Genomic DNA, 14,496 nt, shown 5'->3' on the forward strand with positions numbered 1-14,496 from the left:
AAAATAAAAAAAATGCAAAGTGTTGCTAAGACCACAATGGAATTAACCTGGAATCAGTAACAAAAAGATAATTAACAAATATTTGTCAATGAATAAACACATTTCAAAGGAAAACCTGGATCAATTGAAGATAAATTTAAGCATTCTGAACTAAATTAAAACAAAAATGCATTTATCAAAATATACGAGATTCAGAGAAAGCAGTATTTAGAAGAAAAGGTCGGGTAGTGAGTATATATATTAGAAAACAAAAGAAATGTCAAATCAATAATCTTAGGATTCTGAAAACTAATGATAAAATTAAATCCAAAGTACACAGAAGAAAAAAGATAATAAAAAACAGAGAAAATATCAATAAAATTGCAAAGAGGAAAATCAATGAAACCAAAAACTGACTTTTTGAAAATTATCAATAAAATTGATAAACCTCCAGCCAGGCTACCAAGAAAAAAAGAAAGAACCTACAAATTAATGGTATCAGAAATGAGAATATTGCCATCAGTACTGATTCTATTGATATTAAAAGGGTTAGGATAATAAATAAGCTGAAGCAGTGAGCTGAGGTATCCTAGATATGGAAAAGGTAACTGGGCATAGCAAGGCAACAAGACATCATCTTTAGTTCTCCTAGTCTAGAACTAACTCTTAAAATAGAGTCTGGTCTCTTCCGTCATACAATGACAGTAAAGGTACTACAAGCATCAAATCACTGAACTAAAGGCAAATGAATTTCAATCTTGATGGTGATCCTTTTGTCCCTTCATGTCCCTAACTCACCATATCCTAAAAACACATAGAGCCAGAAAGCAACAGGAAGGATTTCTTTTACAGGTTGGAGATGGGAAGCATGCCAACTGAATTCCTATATTCATACACTGACCCTGACTCAAATCCACCTCTCGCATGGAACACTTACTTCATATGACCTTGCAGGAGTACATTTCTGACTACCACAATGTTCTGGCAGCACAGTACATGCATTTCTATTTCATATCTGGCCAGAGGGATGTTTATGCTAAGCTTGATCTCACCTCAGGCTTTTTAATTTCCCTTCTCATACTTTATGTGTTACCATTATGGGTCTGCTGAAGAGGCCATAACATTGAAGATAAAGCCATTTGAAAATCTTGATTGGAAGTAATCAAGAAGATCATGACTATGCAATTTCTTTAAAGCACAATAGTACCTATGGATAAAACTCTAGCCTGATGATTCACACCAAAAGTCATGAGCCTGGCAAAGAGTTATTTCTGTCCAGATGAAGATGCAACTTGTTCTAATTCATACAAATAAATTATCTGCTCACTAAAATGTGTGTACATAGATTTATATCCAATGAAAAGGAACATCATTTTTCTAGTTCCCATAAAGGCAGCCAATAGGCTTGCAATAGCCTTGATCATACTATTAATGCAAAAACATTCCCCGAGGATTTTGGAAAGGTGATGACAGATATTTTCAATTTCCCCATAAAAAATATGGCAAAGTCTCAAACCAAAACGATAAAGGGACCAATTCAGCACAAAAGACATAACAATCCTAAATGTGTTTACATTTAATAATAGAGCTTCAAATTACATGAATCAATCGATTATATTAATGAAAGCACAATTATTGTTGCAACCTTCACTACTTCTCTCTTAGTAATTAATAGGATAAGTAGACAACAAATTGAGTTAATTATAAATAGGTTACTCTACCCAACAGGAAAATGCACTTTATTTTCAAGGACATATAAAATCATCAAAATTGATTATAACAAATATTGAATGATTCAAATTATATCAAGTATGATCTCTGAGCATAACAGGATTAATCTAGAAATCAATTACAGGAAAATACCCCAATATTTAGGAATTTAACCAAGACATGTCTAAATAGCCAATATGTCAAAGAGGAAGTCACAGAGAAAATTGAAAAAAAAATTAGACATGACTGAAGATAATAAAACTAGTCTAAATTTGAGAGCTGCAACTAAAGAATTGCTTGAGGGAGATTTTACAGCATAAAACTCTCATATTGAATTGATCTAAATTTCTCTTCAAGTGACTATAAATTGTTGTTGTTGTTGTTGTTAAGTGCCGCCGAGTCGGTTCCAACCCATAGCGACCCTGTACAGGGTTTCCGAGGGTGTAAATCCTTACGGGAGTAGAAAGCTTCATCTTTCTCCCGCGGAGCAGCTGGTAGTTTCGAACCGCTGACCTTAAGGTTCGCAGCCTGATTCGTAACCACTACGCTACCAGAGCTGAACAAATTAAACACAAAATAAAGAAAATAACCAGAAGTCCAGAGTAGATAGACAAGACTTGATGTGAAAAGCTGCTGCATTAAAACCATCAGGTGCAAATGTGCAAGAAGACTTAAATAAATGGAGAAACAGGTCATGTTTACCAACTGTTGCTGTTGTTGTTAGGTGCCATCGAGTTGGTACCAACTCATAGCGACCCTATGTACAACAGAATGTAACACTGTCCGGTCTTGGGCAAACCTCACAATTGTTGCTATGCTTGACTCCATTGATGCTGCCATTTTGCCATTCCATCTCGCTGGAGGTCAAAAATGTTAATATGTCACCTTGATACCAAAGGTGTTTCAAGGATCCAAATATATTCTAATAAAACTACTGACTTTGTGTATTCCAATAAAGCTACATAATACAGGTTAATTCTATCAAACATTCAGAGAAGAGCTGACACCAATTTTACTCAAACTATTCCAGAACATAGAATGAAAAACCCAAATTCATTTATGACATGCAGGGCAACGAATTATTTGTTATTGCCATGCTAGTTGGTTTTCTCCATTCTGTGGGAGGATGGAAAATCATTATGAAATCTGAAATACCCATGTCTTAAAAGATGTCGGAGAAACATTTGACTAAGGGAGGTGATGCCCAAATTATTTCCATAATAAAATGGAAATGATTCATACAGGAACAAGCTGTAGTGGGGGGAACTCATGGAAGCACCCAACATATCCAGGAGCAGTAACATCTCTTCCCATAGGTCCTACCCTGGAACTATCTGAAAAGCTGCTCAGGGGTGTAGCCTTTCAATAACATTATTCAATCTGTATGTTGAGCAAATAATGTGAGAAACTGGATTACATGAAGAAGAATGTAGTGGCTTCAGGTTTGGAGGAAAATTCGTTAACAATCTGAAATATGCAGATGATATATCCCTGCTTCCTGAAAGCAAAGAAGTCTTAAAATATTTACTGATGAAGATCAAAGATTACAACCTTCAGTATAGATTGTACCTCAATATAAAAAAAACAAAAATCTTCACAACTAGACCAATAAATAATATCTTGAAAAATTAAGGAAAGATTGAAGTTGTCAAAGACTTTTTTTTAACCAGGATCCACAATCAACACTAATGAATGCAGCAGTCAAGAAACCAAAAGATCCATGTTGTTTCTGTTAGGTGCGATGAGTTGGTTATGACTCATAGTGACCCTAAACTCAAAAGAACTCAACACTGCCTGGTCCTGCACCATTCTCACAATTGTTATGCTTGAGCCCACAGCTGCTTCCACTGTGTCAGTCTGTCTCATTGGGGCTCTACCTCTTTTTGCTGACCCTCCACTTTACCAAATGTAATGTCCTTCTTCAGGGGCTGGTCTCTCTTGGTGATATAACCGAAACATGAAAGACAAAGTCTCGCCATCCAGGCTTCTCAGGAGCATTCTGGCTGTGCTTCTTCCAACACAGATTTGTTTGTTCTTCTGGCAGCCTGTGATACTTTTAATAGTCTACAAACATAACTCACATGCATCAGTTCTTTGATGGCCTTCCTAATTCATTGTCTTTCATATGCATCTGCAGTAATTGAAGTCCTGGTGTGGCACTATAGGGTAATGCACTGGACCACAAGGTTAGTTTGAACAACAAGGTCAGTGGCTCAAATTCACCACCCTCTCCTCAGAAACCCTACTAGGGTCGCTATGAAGCAGAACCAACTCAACAGCACTTAATAACAACAATAACCACAAGGTTAGTGGTTCAAATCTACCAGCCATTCCTTGGAAATCCTGTACAGGGTTGCTGTGAGATGGAAACTTAACAATAATAACAGCATGAAGCAATTGAAAATACCACAGCTTGGGTCAGGTGCAGCTTAGCCCTTAAACTGATACCTTTGTTCTTGAACACTTTAAGGAGGTCTTGTTCAGGAGATTTGCCTAGTACAATATGTCATTTGATTTCTTGATGGCCGCTTCCATGAGTGTTGATTATGGATCCAAGCAAAATGAAATTTTTGATAACTTCAATCTTTTATCCATTTATCATGAAGTTACTTTTAAATCCAGTTGTGAGGATTTTCTTTTTCTTTACATTGAGATGCAATCCATATTGAAGGCTGTAGTCTTTGATTTTCATCATTAAGTATTTTAAATCTCCTTTGCTTTCAACAAATTTTAGCAAGGAACACCACTCTTCTGTTAATTTGTTATACTGTGGTGGCTTGCATGTTGCTGTAAGGCTGAAAGCTACACCAATGGCATTTTGAATGCCAGTAAGTTCAGCAGTTCGAAACTACCAGCTGTTTCGTGGGAGAAAGATGAGGCTTTCTGCTCTTGTAAAGATTTGCAGCCTCAGAACCCCTGTACAGGGTTGTTATGAGTCGGAACTGACTCCACAGCACATAACAACAACAACAACAACAGGGTTACCCTTGTTGGATGGATTCAGTTGAGCTCCTAGACTAAGATAGACTGGGGAGAGATGGACTACTTCTGAATGTTTAGTCATTAAACATCTTATGAACAGCAAATGAACATTGTCACATATAGTGCTGGAAAATGAGAACATATAAAGAACACTAGAATATTTTCAGATATTGTGCCCAAAGATGAGCCCCTTAAATCGAAAGTCACCCAAAATGCAAGTGGGAAGAGCTGCCCCTTCAATTTAGAGTTGATAGGATAATATGACTGGATCCAAACTTTCAGGGGTTTGGGAACTTTCATTTGCTGATGGGGCACAACTGAAAATGAGGAGAAACTGCTGCAAACACTCATTAATAATTGGAATATGTAATGTATGAAGTATACATCTAGGAAAGTTGGAGGTTGCCAAAAATGAAATTAGTATCATTATGTCATTAATCATAATAGCATTAAGATTACACACAAGTAAATTTTTGCTGAAGATAATACAAAACTGTTGCAACAGTATATTGACAGAGAATTGCCAGGCAACCACTGGGAAGTGCTAAAAATTCAAGTCAGATTCATAAAAGGACATGAAACTAAGGATATCGTACCATTGCTGGCATCAGATGGATCTTGGCTGTTAGCAGAGAATATCAGAAATATATTTGCTCGTGTTTTATTGACTATGCAAAGGCTTTTGACTGTGCTGATCATGACAATCTATGGATAACATTACAAAGAATGTGTATTTCCGAACATTTGATTATGTGGAACTCATGAGGAACCTGTATAGACCAAGAGGCCATCATCAGAAAGAATAAGAAGATATTGAATGGTTTATTATCAGTAAAGGTGTGCACCAGGGCTGTATTCTTTCGCCATCCTCATTCAGTCTTTATGTGGAACAAATAACCTGAGAACCTTGGTTATATGAAAAAAAGTGTGGCCTCAGGATTGGAATAAGACTCATTAACAACTTGAGATATGTGGATTATACAAAAGACATGTATCATTGAGCAAATCTGTTGCAAAGGACCTCTTTAAAGTATTTAAGGACAAAGGTGTCAATTTGAGGACTCAGGTGCATCTGACCCAAGACAAGGTACTTTCAATTTTGTCATTACCATGTGAAGGTTAGACAATGAATAAAGAAGATTGGAGAAGAATCTATGCATTTGAACAATGGTGGTGGAGAAGAATTCTGAAAGTATCATATACTGCCAGAACGAACAAATCTGTCTGGAAGAAACATAGCTAGCATATTATGTAGAAGCAAGGATAAGCAAGACTTCTTGAGTTCTTTGGATATGTTGTTAGGAGGGACCAGTCGCTGGAAAAGGACATCTTGCTTGGTAAAGTGGAGGGTCAGTGAAGAAGAGAAAGACCCTTAAAATAAGATATATTGACAAAGTGGCAGAAACAATGAGCTCAAACATAACAATGGTTGAAAGGATGTGTTTCATTCTGTTGTGCATGGGGTCACTATGAGTAGAACAATAACCCTTCCCCAGTGATTTCAGTTCTTTTCTTTTTGTACCATGTCAAAATGACAATTTTGGCATTCTCATGAGACTCAAATTGTATTCTTTTTAAATGTTCTTTGAGTTTCTGGAACAAAAAGAAGTATGCAGGGAAAAGTTCAAGGCTGTGGGGTGACTGGAGTAAGGTTTGCCAATGAAATTCTTGTAGGACAGTCCTTGGTACTCTTGAAGAATGAGCAGATGCACTGTTGTAATAGAAAAAATTCATAGATGCAACTTTCCTGGACTTTTTCTCATCAGTAGTTTTTAGTTTTCTTAAAACATTTCTCAAATAAGCCCATGATCACCTTGCATCATGCAAGAAAATCTATCAAGATGAACCCCTATGGGACCCCAAAAAATCATTTGCATAACCTTCTAAGTTGATCTCCCTGTGTTGAATTTAATTAGCTAAGAAGATTCCCTTGAAAATCACTGTTTTGATTGGACCGGTATTTTTGTTGTTATTCTTTTGGGGGGAAGGGACCCTAACAAGTGTGTTACTGAGAACTTGTCTGTAGCCATCCAGTGATGGCAGAGATATGCCTAAAGATATCTTTAGTAATAAACCCATGCATGTATGAACTAGAATCCCAGTAACAATTACTCTTTTACTGACTCTCATGTTTAAGTAATACTGGTCATCATATGCTGAAACCTGAAATACCATGCTGAGAAATCGAATGAAGAGTCCTTGTTTTTAGAGCCTCATTTTTAATCATTTTTAATCATGAAAACAGAAATTAAGATTTATTTAAGCAATGATTGAGTATTGAAATACCTTTGTAATACACATTCAATAGGAAACACATAATACAGCAACAAGTTCAATCCTGGAATTATACACTCAGATTCCAGATGGCTTAGAAAATATTGTTGAAGACCCGACACAACAGAAGATTGCAAAAAAGAAGCTAAAAATATTGCCCCAAAATGCAAACTCTAGAGTATGTACAACTGACACTTGAACTATGGTGGGATAATGATGCCAAATCCCACTTATCAGAAACTCTACATATAATTTACAGTTGAATTGCAAGGAACCACTTATATGCAGGTGTGTTTGTTTTGTTTTTCCTGTTACTATTACAGTGAGATCTAGCGTTGCAAGTATCTGCTTATAACAACACCCTGTGATGCTCATCATTTCTGGATAGATGGATCTATGAAGAGTCTTTCCTGCCTGCAAAATAATCATCCAACAAACTGCTTCTCACCGTAGCACTCTCTAATTCTCACATGAGTTTGATATTCATTGCAATGGCCACACAAAACTCAGAAGCCACATTCCTAGTTATGGAGTTTATTAGGAAAGTTAACAGGTTGTAACTCAAGGACAAAAATGCACAAGGCACAGTTCTGCCAGTCAGCACAGCCTCTCCTCAGCTATGCCCACAGTCAGGTCTCTCTCTACATGGACAACAAAGCTCTTCTAGGGCTGCTGATGAATGCTCAAAGGTACTCCATTCCACTATGTAGCAAACCCAAAGGCTCTCAGTTTAGCTCCAAGGGTCAACAAACCTAACTCCCCCAATTAAGTGCCTTAAGGCACCCCACTCTGCAAGCAAGCCTTCCCCTCCAGAGTCACTCAGCTTAACTTGTTCAGTGTACTGGACAACCCATCACTTTGTCTTGTGCTCTGTCTTCTAGTTTCCGCTGCTGCTGCTCTTCCGCCACTCCTCTGGTGTTGGAGGTTTCTGTTCCTGTGTTGAGTAGGTTCAATATGCAGAACCCAAAGGAAGCACTCCACTTCTGGTTCTTCTTTTATGGTAGTAAGATTCCCCACTATTTCTGAAAAGGCTCCTTTTATACATGCAAGAGTTCCAGATGTTTACAATCACAGTTAGAACTATTAACCACTCACAATGGAATCATATAATCCTATCAGCATCTTCTCACACCTTTTCTTACCCAGCAAAACAAACATGTTTGGTGGGAATCTGAGACTATGACTAGAAGAGACATCAAGTAATTCACTATATCACACAGACATATTAAATAATCCAACTTGGCTGAAACATGGTTTTTATGTAAGTAAATTATAGAAGATGCCATTGGATGACTGATAGGTACCAAATTTTGAAAGATCTTGAATTCTAAAAGAATATTGTAAACATTATTTGAAATCAAAGAAAGATCATTGAATAATTTTGAGCCAGAAATTTTAGGAAATGCTGATTTAAGGACATTTATTTGACTACAGTAGGGATGGGGAAACTTTTTTCTGGCAAAATTTGTAACATCATTTGTGAGTCATACAAATCATCAACTTAAAAATTAGCCAGCTATATTTGGTCAAAACAAGAAGCTCTGGTAGCATAGTGGTTACAAGTAGGGCTGCTAACCTTAAGGTCAGAAGTCTGAAACAAGCAGCCACTCTGCGGGAGAAAGGGGCCATAATGATTTACGGCTTCAGAAATCCTAGGCAGAATTGTTATGAGTCAGAACCAACTCCACGGCACATCGCTACCATCACCATCACCACTTGGTCAAACATTCAATTAACTGATTTGATGGCACTTAACAACAACAGTAATGTGATGGTTGGAATGGCAGTTGCCTTGGCAGGGCCAAATCAAATGATTTCACTGGCCTTCTGTGGCCCATGGATTGGACGTTCCCCACTCCTGGTCTACAATGTCCCAAATATTTACTGTAGAAAATGAGAGTTGTGGCAATAGGAAGTTAAAAGGGTGATAAAATACAAAAACTAAAATGTCAGAGGGAATTGTCAAACATAATTTTGAATCTAAGTGCATGATGGGAGAAAACAAACAACAACAATAACAACAACAAAAATAAACTGCTCTTATTAAATTAGAACATTAGATAATATTGTTGCTGTTAAGTGCCATAGTCAATTCCCACCCATAGTGACCCTTTGTAGGGTTTCCAAGGAGCAGCTGGTGAGCTTAAACCACCCACCTTGCCATTCAAATGACTTTGCAATCTGATGCAGTAGCCTACAGAGCCACACTAAAGAGGCAATATTAGAGCAGCAAGACAATGATCAAAATCTGCTTACACATTGTTTGGTAAACATTTACAAAATGAAAACTGGAATACTTTTAGACTTCCTTCCCATTATAAGGACATTTGTTTTGTAATTCTTACTAAATATTATTCTTCTGCTTTTATAATTTTTCTAAAGAAGCCATTGGAATGTCCAGACTTTATACAGCTCATATTTACCCAATTTCCTCCATTTGATGACAAAAACAAAAAGAGCATAGAAACTAGCTCTCAGCAGCTGGTACTTATACCTTCTGAGCTCTTCTTTCTCCTCCTAGTACCTCAAGGTGTGATATTGGGCAATGGACCAACCTCGAAAATAGACTTTACTTCCCCTGATATTGTTGTTGTTGTCAGGTGCCATCGAGTCGGAGACGACTTATAGCGACCCCATGCACAGCAGAATGAAACAATATCCGATCCTGGGCCAACCTCTCTACCACTGTCACACTTGACGCCATCAATGATGCCACCTGGCCGATCCATATCGTTGGGGGTCTTCGTCTTTTTCTCTGACCCTCCATCTTACCCAGCATGATATCCTTCTCCAGCGACTGTTCCCTCTGGACAATATGTCCAAAGTATGAGAGACAAAGCTTAGACATCCTGGCCTCCAAGGAGAACTCTGGCTGCACTTCTTCCAAAACAGATCTATTGGTTCTTTTGGCAGTCCATGGCACTTTCAGTATTCTCCTCCAACACCACAACTCAAAGGCATCAATTCTTCTACGATCTTCCTTATTCACTGTCCAGCTTTCACATCCATATGAGGTTTTTGAAAATACCATGGTTTGGGTCAGGCGCACCTTAGTCCTCAAGCTGACATTTCTGCTCTTCAGCACTTTAAAAAGTTCCTGTGCAGCAGATTTGCCCAATGCAAATTTGCCCCTGATATTAGGTCTCCCAATTCTAAGACTAAAACAGATGCTTATCCAGGAAAAATAAATAAATAAGTTGTATATTTCCTGATTTGCCCTGACCTCCATGATAGACAGATTTTTACTATCCCAGACAGAATCACTGGTTCGAACCCTTTAGGGAATAAACTGTTGAGTCAGGGATTGAGACCTTGAACAACATCTCCTTCAGTAAAGGACAGACTCTTAGGAACATAATTGCTTTTTCTCTCACTGCCGCCTTCTTTTCTTTTTTTCTCACTGCCTTCTTCTTTGTTTTTTCTTTTATTTTGATGTAGACGGTCTACTTTCATTCAGTAGAACTTCAATCTTTCTCCTAATCAACAAAAACAAAATAACAACATAGATTATAATATAATTTTTCAATTGTAGTGCAATTTTGACAGTAAAAAATTCTATTCGTAGTTACTGTGAGCTGTCAAGTACTTGGAAGGACTTGGGATTTAAAGTCATCCTACTGAGTGAGATTTCATAATAATCACTTCCCTGTGCTCTCAAAACAGTGGTTATAAGGATGTGAGATTTGTAAAAATGCTTGATATTTTGAAAAGAGGAATTTTACATGACTCAGGATTTTACTAGATTTAATAGAGTCATTTGTCCTCCAGTAAAAATGGATGTTTTCATTTGTATTATTGCTTGACACGATATTTACTTAGGGAAAATAATTATTTTCTCTTTTAATTCTTATTGTGTGGCATACTATTTACTTAGGAAAAGCACTGGATTTCTAACCACAACGCTGGAAGTTCAAACCCACCAGACACCATTCCTTAGAAACCATAGAAGGTTGCTATAAGTCAGAACTGACTCAATGGCATTTAACAACAACAACATCTATTTTATTATTTTTTCTCTTTTGATTGTCCACAAACTTAGATATTCCATTTTATGTTTTATGGTTTCATTTTAAACAGTATGTATCATTTAGAAGAATTATTTTTAAATGTATTTGTAGATCATTACTAAAGGGTTGCTATGGGTCAGAACAAACTCAATTGCATTTAACAACAACAACAAGACTTTATCTGTTTTTGAACTCAGACACACACACACATTCAAACATCTGGCAGATGCAACTGATCTCCATTCAATATGCCCCATTCTTTCTTTAATATTTACAATTGGGAAGACCTATCAATACAATTTGTGGATTGCAAACCATAAGATAAGTGGTTCTAATCCACCAGCTGTTCTAAATTTACCAGCTGCTCCTTAGAAACCCTCTACAGGGTCACTATGAGTCGGAACCAACTCAACAGCACTTAAAAACAACAACAGTATGCCCAACTTGGAAGATAATTACTACACATTATTTGTATTCTAGAAGAAAGGAACTGCCATTGGAAAACATTTATCAAATTGTTATTTCAAGCTCATTCATTCAAAAATATTGGAGTACCACTGTTTATAATACATTATTCTGAAAGTGGGAAAAATATGTGGAACAATACTCCAAATTACTAACACCAACAACAAGAAAAACAAAACAGGGTTAATACTAAAACCACCACCACCAACAACAACAACAAAAAAACAGGCTTAATGGTTGATTAGGGAATGGTGAGAATTCTGAAACTATGGCTGTTAACGACACTTCAAACCTGGAACTGAATTCAACTCTGTGGCTCTACGTTCAACCAAGCAATAGGCAGGCTTATAAGACAGACAGGTCAGTAACACCAGGTAGGTATGTACTCCTTACATCTATCAATCAGATGAGATGGAAAGGGTAGCATTTGCCCTGGAATAAAGCTCAGAAGACAGGAAGGGAGAGGAAATAAGAACAAATGGAATCAGGAAACACACAGAGGAAGTGGAAATAGCATTGCTACATTATGGGGATTGCAATCAATGTCATAAATCAAAATGTATATGAATGTTTCGAATTGAAAACCAATTTTCTCCATAATTTTTTGCCAAAGTAACAATAAAAAGTTAAAACACATGTACATTATTCTGAAGCTGCAAGTTATTGTTATTAAGTACCATCGAGTTGGCTCTGATTCATAGGGACCCTTTATAGGGTTTCCAAGATGCAACTGGTAAATTTAAACTGCTGGCCTTGTGGTTCACACCAACCTTTGGGTTCAGTGCTTATCCTACAGCACCACACCAAAAGGGTCATGCTCCAGGTGAGATTATAATTAGTACAAAATGGACAAAGTCATTATCTCTAACCAAAAAGCTTAAAACTTATGTCAGAAAAAAGACATATAAACCTGAAAAGTACTTAAGAGTCAACATCCATATTGTTGTTAGTTGCCATTGAGTTGGCATCAACGCATGATGATCCCATGTAAAACAGAACAAAACAATGGCCAGTCCTGCACCATCTTCACAAGTCTTTGTGTAGTGAAGTCCATTGTAACAGTCACCGTGTAGTCTGAGTGTCTTCAAACCTAGGGAGACCTGGTGGCACAGCAGGGTTAAGCATTGAGTTGCTAACCACAAGTTCAGAGATTCTAGCCCACTATCTGCTCTTTGGAAGAAAGATGGCATCATCTATTCCCAGTTCAACTATGTCCCGTGGGCTTACTGAGTCAAAATCGGCTTGATGGTATTTGATTTAGTTTGGGTTTGGGTCTAACGTAGGGACCTCATCTTCAAGTGCTACATCAAACATTGTATTGTGATACATAGGGCTTTCATAGACTAGTTTTCAAAAGTAAATAACTAATCTTAGTCCATAAATTCTCTGAAAACCTGTCTACTATACTTGACCCTGCAGGTATTTGAAATACTGATGGCAAAGTTTCCAGCATCATAGCCACATGCAAGCCACTTCAATGCAGCAAACTGACAGGTGGTAGAAGCAGTAATATTGTTGTTGTTGCTGTTGTTAGGTGCCATTGAGTTGGTTCTGAATCAGAGCGACCTTGTACGCACAAAAAATGAAACACTGGCTGGTCCTGCGCTATCCTAACAATTGTTGTTACATTTCAGTCCATTCCTACTGCCACTGCGTCAATGCATCTCATTGCGGGTCTTCCTTTTTTTCACTACCCTTCACTTTAGCAAGCATGACATTACTCTCTAGTGACTGGTCCCTTCTAATAATATGTCTAAAGTATGAGAGACAAAGTCTCACCATCCTGGCTTCTAAGGAGAATTCTGACTGTACTTCTCCCAAAACAGACTCGTTTGTTCTGGGTCTGTGGTAATTTCAATATTCTTCACCAACACCATAATTTTTCTACCACCTTCCTTATTCATTGTCCAACTTTCACATGCATATGAGGCAATTGAAAATGTCATGGCTTGAGTCAGGCTCACCTTAGACTTCAAACTAACATCTTTGATCTTTAACACTATAAAGAGGTCTTTGGCAACAAATTTGCCTAATGCAAAATATCCTTTGACATTTTGACTGCTGCTTCCAATGAGGACTGATTGTAGATCCAAGCAAAATTAAGTCTGATAACTTCAATATTTTCTCCATTTATCATGATGCTATTTATTGGTCCAGTAGTTAAGATTTTTGTTTTCTTTACATTGAGGTGCAATCCAGACTGACGGCTGTAGTCTTTGATCATCAGTAAGTATTTTAAGTCTCTTTACGTTCAGCAAGCAAGGCTGTGTTGTTTGCATATAACAGGATGTCAATGAGTATTCATTCGATCGTGATGCCATGTTCTTATTAATATAATCCAGTTTCTTAAATAATTTGCTCAGCATAGATTAAATAAGTATGGTAAGTATGTTAAAAGAAACAAATATTTCCTGAATTTAAACCATTCAGTAACCCCTTTCTTCTGTTTGATCAGCTTCTTTTTGGTCTATGTACAGGTTCCTCATGGTCATAAGTAAATAAGTAAGTGTTCTGGAATATTCAATCTTTGCAATGTTATTCATAGTTTGTCATGATCTACATAGTCAAAAGCCTTTGCATAATAAATAAAACAAAACTAAATATCTCTCTGGTATTCTCTGCTTTCAGCCAAGATCCATCTAATTTAAGAATGATATTCCTAGTTCTATGTCCTCCTCTGAATATGAATTTCTGGCTGTTCTATGTTCATGTATTCTTGCAACCATTTTATAATAACCTTCAGTAAAAGTTTACTCACATGTGATATTAATGATATCGTTTGATGGTTTCTGCATGTTGTTAAGTCACCTTTCTTTGGGGATGGTCACAGATATAGATCTCTCCCAATCAGTTGGCCAAGTAGCTGTATTCCAAGTTTCTTGGTTTAGATGACTAAGCACCTCCAGTGTTGCTTCAGTTTGTTGAGAAATTTCAATTTGTATTCCATCGATTTCTGGAGCCTTGTTTACTTCCAATGCCTTTAACACTGATTGGACTTCTTTGTTTAGTGCAATTGGTTCTTGATCATATGCTACCTCTTAATATGGTTGAACATTGATCATTTCTTTTTGGTAAATGA

Source organism: Chrysochloris asiatica, unplaced genomic scaffold (genome assembly GCF_000296735.1).
Source record: "Chrysochloris asiatica unplaced genomic scaffold, ChrAsi1.0 scaffold00005, whole genome shotgun sequence".
Lineage (NCBI taxonomy): Eukaryota > Metazoa > Chordata > Mammalia > Afrosoricida > Chrysochloridae > Chrysochloris > Chrysochloris asiatica.